Raw genomic sequence first — 7,905 nt, 5'->3', positions numbered from 1 at the left:
AATAGGTCAGGCACTATTGCACTGAGAATGTAGTGTGTTTTTTTTTCCCCTCTAATAAGTGTATTTAGTAAATAGTTTTTTATTTGACATCACTTACAAAAATGTATTTAATTAAAAAAAAAGGAAACATGAATAAGTTCTCCAAATTGATGACTGAATATAATTTTGAAAAGATTAAAAATATTTCAGACCAGTTTTTTTAAAATTAAAATGTGTAAAATCACGTAGGTAGTATGGGGTTCTGTTTTGTTTCTGTGAGAACTCTCCTGTATTGATTGCGGCTGACGCTTTGGATATGTATGGCTGCTAGTGGGAATGCTAGTTGCAGGATTAGGATCTAAGTTAGGGGTGCAAAGCAGGAACAGTAAGTCCTTTGAATAGAGAAGGGCTGAATTAAACTAGCAGCAGCACGTGACAGCCTGTGAGCACTTCTGTGTATTACACTGTTTTGAAAAGTGCAGTCTGCCCGTGCTTTAAATAGTACTTGTACACATGAAGTGGTGTATAGTTGTAAATTAAAACATGAACACTAAGTGTTGATCTGCACAGATTTCATTAGGATATAAAAATTACAGACAATTACAAAATTTCTTTGATCTTGTTTTCTGAATAGACTGCTTTTTGGAGCCTTTAACTATGTTTGTGCTAGGAATCCCTTATTATTTCATAGAAGAGCATAGTGATTACTGCATATACTAAACTTAATTTTGGGATTTTTTAATGAATTTGTTATGAGAAGTGGCTAGCTCCCTGATTAGAGCACTTACAGGCAAAATGTGTCCTGTAACAGGTTTGTTTCCTCTAGGCTCCGATACTGATCATTTTATAAACTACAGGTAAAAAGTTACATCTCACGTTTTAGTTTGCCATCCAAACATCTTTTATAACATTTCTTCTGTAGAAATGTCTGTATTGTGTGATAGCCCCTCATCTTACTCTGGTTTCACATGACTGGTCACACGTTACGACTTCTGTCGATGGTTTGCTGCTGCTCTTCATAAAAAGAAGAGTATGAGAGAAAATGGTCTTAAGTAAAACTTATTTGCTATACACTATGTTTAATCTGTATTAGCATTGATATGGTAAGGCTTTGTTTCGTAAAGATTGTCCCTAAATTCTTCAGCAGAGAATTTAGATATTGTGCATCTGCAGAATTCAACTCTTGCTACCTACTTCCAAATGCAATAGTGTAAACTTAATACTTGACATAAAAGGAGTTAAACAAGAAGCTAATACCTTCAAAGATGTTTTAAATTCAGTAAGTTTTAAACTCATCTGTCATTTTCCCTTAATAATGTCACACCAATTTTGAGAGGAAAAGGCTTTGGCAGCATTATGTGAGGTTTTGACTTGCAACTTTCACAGTCCTGTTTTATTCATAGCGTTATTATTGTACAAAATACTTTGAGTTTTTCAGTTCCTTCACTTTTAAATAAATGAATAGCTCTTAGATGAGTGGTACATGTGAGCCATGGTCACGGTGAGAATCACATGGGGAAAGCAATCAAGTTTTGGTGCCATGGAGCTTTACGAAAGCTGTAAACCAAAGTAAATTAGAGAGCATGAAGCTATATGTTAACGCAAATAAACTACTTTCCATATTTGAATTAGCTTATTAGATACAGGGTTTTTTTGTGCTTTGTAGCGTTTAAAGTTCTGTGTACCAAAGTAAAACTTTTCTATCTATGAAGAAGAAAACTTGATTCCCAAGGGGAATTTTTGCAGTTTAAGATCCATATATTGTGGCACAGTGGAATTAAAGTTAAGGCAAATACTTCTTTATCATATAGCAATATTAGTATTTATAATCCTTGGTAAAATTTATCTTGTTCTGATAGAAGCACTGCATAAACCACAGTCAATTTAAACTAGAAAATAGTGATACAAAGCAAATCTGATTATTTGGATAATGATCACATTTGACATTCTTTCCCTGATGTGGCCCACTCAAAACTGTATTCTGACATTTTTGTTACCGGGTTGTCAAATCACCCAGTCTCCACGCCTGCCATGTGTAAGAAGAAAGGCTTTTAGCTCAGTTCTGTGACTCTCTTTTTCGAGCATCTGAAAACCGTATAGTCTTGACTATGCTTTGATTTTGCAAAACCTGCTAGTTGCAAACAGCACTTCAGTTTTCTTATGGCTGCCAAGTGTCATGCATTTTTGCATAACTATTACAAACTCAGCAGCTCTCTCATCTGCCTGTTTTTCATCTTGATTTATAAACATCCAGCTGAGTTGTGAACAGACTGATGTTAAGTTTCTTGGTTATTAGATTTTTGCATGTTGCTTTGATACCAGCCAAAAGTAGAAAGATCTTACGTCTGATCTTGCTTCTGATGTTTGCAGCCATTAAGGAATGACATAGGGAAGCTAATGGAAAAGATTTAGTGGAGAGCTTAAATACCAGTAAGAATGGAAACATCAAATATTAGCTTAAGGCTGTCCATTGCTTTTTGTCCCACTCTGTTCCTTTCCCAAGGCATTGAGATTATTCTACTGACCATAAGCTGCAATTTTCCCCAAGTGAAAGAGACAGCTGTACTTCAGTCTCAGAAGAGCACTGAAACAGAAAACGAACATTGTATGTCTGATACTGATAAATTTGGGTTCTGATACAAAGTTGTGGAACAAAGGAACATCTTGGGTGTAAGGGAACATCTCATTACTTTGTGAATTTCTTAATTATGGAACTACATCACATGCAGGATGAAAGGTGTGACCTTACTGTGGTGTATTTTAAATGGTAGAAAAGCAGCAACGTTCTTTTAGCTTCTATTGAGAAGTTCAGCTTAATTCCAGAGGAATTTGGAAAGCAATAGCTTTTGTTTGTTTGTTTGTTTGTTTGTTTGTTTGTTTGTTTGTTTTATTGGGCTTTTTGTGGCTTTTGGAGAAAAAAAAAGTCTGACTGTTGTGGCAGAGAGGTAGTCTGAAAGGTTAGTGAGTAAACGTGTTTGCATACATTTTGATTAGGTCATGCTAGGATGCCTTGGGGTTTCTTCTTCTAGAGAAGTGTTGGCAAATCTGTAGCTTACATGAGGTGTAAATGCAGCTCACATTTTAGAGTTACGTCATGTGACCAGCAGTGGGGACATGCTGACACAGGAGCTCTTGGTTAATAGAAATCCCCAGCTACTGAAGCAGCAGTGACATTCAGCAGGGTGTTCCACCAAGTCTTGTTCAGGGAAACTTCTGAGCACTTTCTCTTCTCAGGATATGTGCTATACTATGTGGTTGTTGATGATGTTAAAATTTTGACATGCAGCTGGATAGGCTAAAAAGATTGGCCTTCTTTATGGTAGAGGTTTGCTGATCTCCAGAAGTATTTTACAGAATCAGGAATATTCAGTTTGGTGATCTATTGAGAACATAATAAGTTCTGAGTTCTGCTACAAAAGGAATGCACCTTTTCATCAACTCTCATATAACTAATGCAGGGCAGAAAACCCAATTCTTTTCAGCCTCTTGATTGAACTACTGTAGGCTTTTGAAAGCATTTTTGGTGCTTCAATTAAAAGAGAATGAGTAACTGAGAATCCATTACTTAATGAAAGCATTTGTTTCAGTGGCTGATGCTTTTATCTATTTTATACTTGTGTGTTTAGGAACTACTTTCCCCTTTCTCATGATCAGAATTCATCCAGGTTGAACTTCTAATCCCCAGATCTTGTTATGCCTTTGTTTGCAAGTGTAAGAAGCAATTTGATGTCACAAATTCTTTCTTTTTTAATACAAGTTACGTCCTTGTAACTTCCATAGTCTGTTCTTTTATTTCATTACTTCCAAAGATTCTCATTCTTTGTATTTTCATTTTGGAATGAGGTTTCCACAAGGCCTATCAGTAATTTATTAACTTACTACTCTGGAGGAAGATCATGCTTGATGTTTGAATTTTTATTATTCATCATTGACTGCGGCGATATTAGATTAGAGTTGTATGAAGTCAATACAATAAGTAAGCAAGAAAAAATAAACTTTTGCTGTAATGTAATTGTCCTATTCATTTTCCAATATAATTTTTAACCTGCAAAGACATTTCATTAGTTTGGATAGGACAAAAGATAACTTCTTCCTCTGCTGTGTTTCTGGTTAATGTATTATCTTTGTAGTTAAAATGGGCTGTAAAACTGAAGACTGCTTCATCCATTGCTTATTAAAATGAGTCCATGTATATGTATATATATAAATATATATATATATATATAATTTCCTTGGAAGAGTGTATTGTTTCTGCAATTGGCTCTCTTATCTTTCTAAAAGAAAAATCATCAATTACTTTTTGTCTGTTTGACAGAGAATCTTGCATATATTTGACAAGTAAGCTGCTCTTTTTCTTTCAAGGTACAATTCCCTCTTTTGTTCAAAATTGCATCGATAGTAAAAAAAAAAAATAGAAATTACTGTATCTTTTTTCATGCTTTCAAATATAATATGTTACAAAAATTGAGAGCATTTGTATTTATTACTGTGTCTAAAACAAAGGAGCACTTAGTATTTTCAAACTGTGTTTGTCGTAATTGTCGGTGTAATTATTTTATCTAGTTTAGAAAAGTTATTACTTCCAATTAGTTCTTAACTCCTGTTAAAATCTTTTAATGTCAGTGTTCTGTGTATATCTTTAGCTTAAAAAACCCCAAGTGTTATGGGTATGGACTTCTCTGAACACTGCTGTTGTGACAACTGAACCAATGGTGTTCATGTAGCATAATTTTGACAGTGTTTGGTCTGTGATACGAAAATTACCTAAACTGGTGGGTTTGATTGTTTGTTTTTTATCTCTGAGCAGGATCTATACAGTTGAAGTAGGATTAGTAGTAATACTTAACTCCATTGTGTTTTAGTTGGTTTTGTTTGTTTGTTTGTTTAGTTGTTGTTGATTTTGGTTTTTTTCAGTAGAAATAAATTTAGTAACTACAGGGGCATGGGACCCTGAATTAGCAATAATTTTGATGTGGTTCAGCTTAGGCTTTCTCCTTACCATTATCTCATCAAAAGAAACCAAATGCTTTTTATTTGAAAAAATGTGAAGTTTTATTATATAATAACAGTTAGGATAATGAACATTTTAAGTATTGCAAACTCAGTGAATAAGGAAGAAAAAAGAAAAGAACATTTTTTTTATTTTACCAAATTTTTCCCTGCCTGCATTGTCCTTGTGAATCTACTGTTGCTTCTGCTTGGTTGCAGTTAATTCAGTGACTTTAAACTGTGACCTGTGCAGTGCCCTCTGATCTGCTGGAAGATTTTCCTATCATGTCAAAGGTCAAACAGCCTGTTCCCTGCTCCTTGCTGCAATTTCTTTATTGGGTTGCAAGCTCCTGTAATGAAATTTTCTTGACTGTCATACTGCACAGTTTTTTTGAATCCTGGACCTGAGCATAGTAAGGGTAATTCCAAGGAGTGTGAGTTGTCTCTCTTTCTCTAGGAGGTCATACCTGATGTGATCATCTTGGAGAAGCATTAAATTGATTGGGAACAAGCAAGAAGAAAGCCTTCTGCCCCCTAATGCTGTCTGTCAAAAAGAATGGAGGGCACATTTGATGAGAAACTCAACATGAGCTGGCATTGTGTGCTCACAGCCCATATAGCCGACTTAATCCTGAAAGACATCAAAAGGAGCGTGGCCAGCAGGTTGAGGGAAGTGATTCTGCCCCTCTTCTCTGCCCTTGTGATACTCCACTTGGAGTCCTGTGTGCAGTTGTGGTGTCCCCAACATAAGAAGGACATGAACTGCTGGAGCATGCCTGGAGGAGAGCCACAAAGTTGGTTAGAGGACTGGAGCACCTCTCCTATGAAGACAGGCTGAGAAAGTTGGGGCTGTTCAGCCTGGAGAAGAGAAGGTTGCGTGGAGACCTCATAGCAATCTTCCAGTACCTGAAGGAGGCCTACTGGAAAGCCAGAGAGGGACTAAGAACTGTAGTGATAGGACAGTGGATACAAACTGAAGGAGGGAAAATTTAGGTTATATATTAGGAAGATATTTTTTCCTCTGACTGTGGTTGAATGCCCCAACACTGGCAGTGTTCAGAGGCAGGTTGGATAAGGCCTTGAGCAACCTGGTGTAGTCGGAAGTGTCCCTGCACTTGGCAGGGGGAGTTGGGACTAGATGATATGTAAGGTCCATTCCAACCGCTTAACAGTCTCTGATTCTAAAGGTCTTACTACAATTCACAAAAGACAGGGCTTGGAACAATATGTGTGTGGTCTGTAATAAATGCTAAAATGAGCAAAGAAGGATTTTGTTTTGAGAGATAATTTGTGTTTTGGGTTTAAGAAGTCATGGAGAGAGCTTATGTTTTTCTGCAATATAGCAGGAATTTTCTTGAAATTTTGGGAGTTGTATTCTGCAATGGAATACTTTTAACGAGCTATTCAGTTTTGTCTGTATTTTGTTTTCTTCAAGTCTCTGGATTTGTAATTTCTCCAGTTACATTAGGTGATTATTCTATTTTAATATTTTGATTGCAAGAAAATTAATTTTTTACATGGTTTCATAAACATATAATTTTTATAAAGGATAACATATGTGAAAGAATATACATGGATATTCTTATATTCATTTTATAAATATTAAGATTAAAAATGAACATTATATCCTGGATTTTTTTTTTTTTCATTGTATAAGTTAGACTGTTATTTTGAACAGGGAATAATGCTTAGAGATGGGGAAACAATTATTTGACAAAACTGCTAAATGGCTGAATTGCTTTAATTGATTATGCAGATTTATATCTTGCATTCAAATTGTATAACATCACTCAGCTGCAAATTTGATAGTATCTGTAAATATTAATGAATCAACTTCAAACATAGTTTTGAAGTTGGCAAATATTAGCAAGGGAAATCGGGGCCTGGTGAGACTGACTTGTACAAGTTACTCATTAAATCAAGTACAGACCCTAAAATAATCTTTGATTTAATTCTTTGGTTGCTTGATCACATTGTATCTAAGCTAGATACAATGCAAGATGGTAGTTAAAAATTTTCTCATTGAATGATTTATCTTTGTGGATAATCCATGATTAGTTAAATAACAATCAGAAAATATAATACTTTAAAATTAAACATTAGATTCTTTCTCTCTGTTATGATACAAGAATAAATTGAAAGGAAGATGTTTTTATAGAATGTGGAAAACTTTTGTTTGAATGTGAAATGAAAAGGACTTTCTTTTCCTTCCAACAGTTACTAATTTCACTGACTGCTGGAATAGTGGAATTGCATGTTAACCCTCAACCTCCATGATGCAGTTGTGTTTACTTCCTGCTGTCGAGAGGGTAAGCTGTTCTTCAGATATTATGAAGTTATGATTTAAAAAAAATTACTGTTATGTGAAAGATAAAGTACATTGCACCATTTCCGTGCTATGCATTTTAGAATTTTTTTTTTTTTTTTCACATCAAAAGCTGTAAAAGTGCCTTTATTTATTATAGCTGACTTTGGAAAGTATCTCTGGAGATCTTCTAGTCCAATGCCACTGATCAAGTAGGATCAATTTGAGTGGGTTGCTCAGGTCTTTGCCCAGATTCCAGGAATAGAGACTTGGCTAACTCTGTTTACTGGACTTGCACCAGTATGACCATGTGATGTACTAAATACAAAGAATTTAGTACTTGTGGTCAGTGCAGGACAGGAGAAATATTTAAGAATATGTCCTTGTCAATGTTACTAATTTCTTAAAGAAGCCAGATGAGTAATTTATGAGTAATAATGAGTAATTTAGTGAAGAACCTTAAATATCCCAAAATGATCTTGTTTGTGGAATGGGCAGCTAGAATCTTGTAGGGAGCCTACAGAAGTGTTCAAAGAGCTGAGGTTATAAAGATATGATATAAAGCCAGGTGTATATATTTGTTGGTGTCTGTTGAGTGTAAATGAGAGAAGCATGAAGAAGTGTCAATACCA

At 35.1% G+C, this 7,905-nt stretch overlaps 1 protein-coding gene across 1 annotated transcript in view; it reads left to right on the top strand.

The window, feature by feature from the left end:
• The window catches only part of FUT8 (fucosyltransferase 8), a 92,384-nt gene that overhangs the window by 15,912 nt on the left and 68,567 nt on the right, over positions 1-7,905 (top strand). The window contains exon 2 of the mRNA XM_027885911.1: positions 7,186-7,277. The gene's annotated coding sequence lies outside the window, so the exon portion shown is untranslated. The remainder of the gene's footprint in view (positions 1-7,185; positions 7,278-7,905) is intronic.

Source organism: Empidonax traillii, unplaced genomic scaffold, assembly GCF_003031625.1.
Source record: "Empidonax traillii isolate 1590-97213 ecotype Southwest subspecies unplaced genomic scaffold, ASM303162v1 scaffold11:size2795301, whole genome shotgun sequence".
Lineage (NCBI taxonomy): Eukaryota > Metazoa > Chordata > Aves > Passeriformes > Tyrannidae > Empidonax > Empidonax traillii.
The sequence above is the reverse complement of the archived record's forward strand: the minus strand, read 5'-3'. Positions and strand labels throughout refer to the sequence as shown.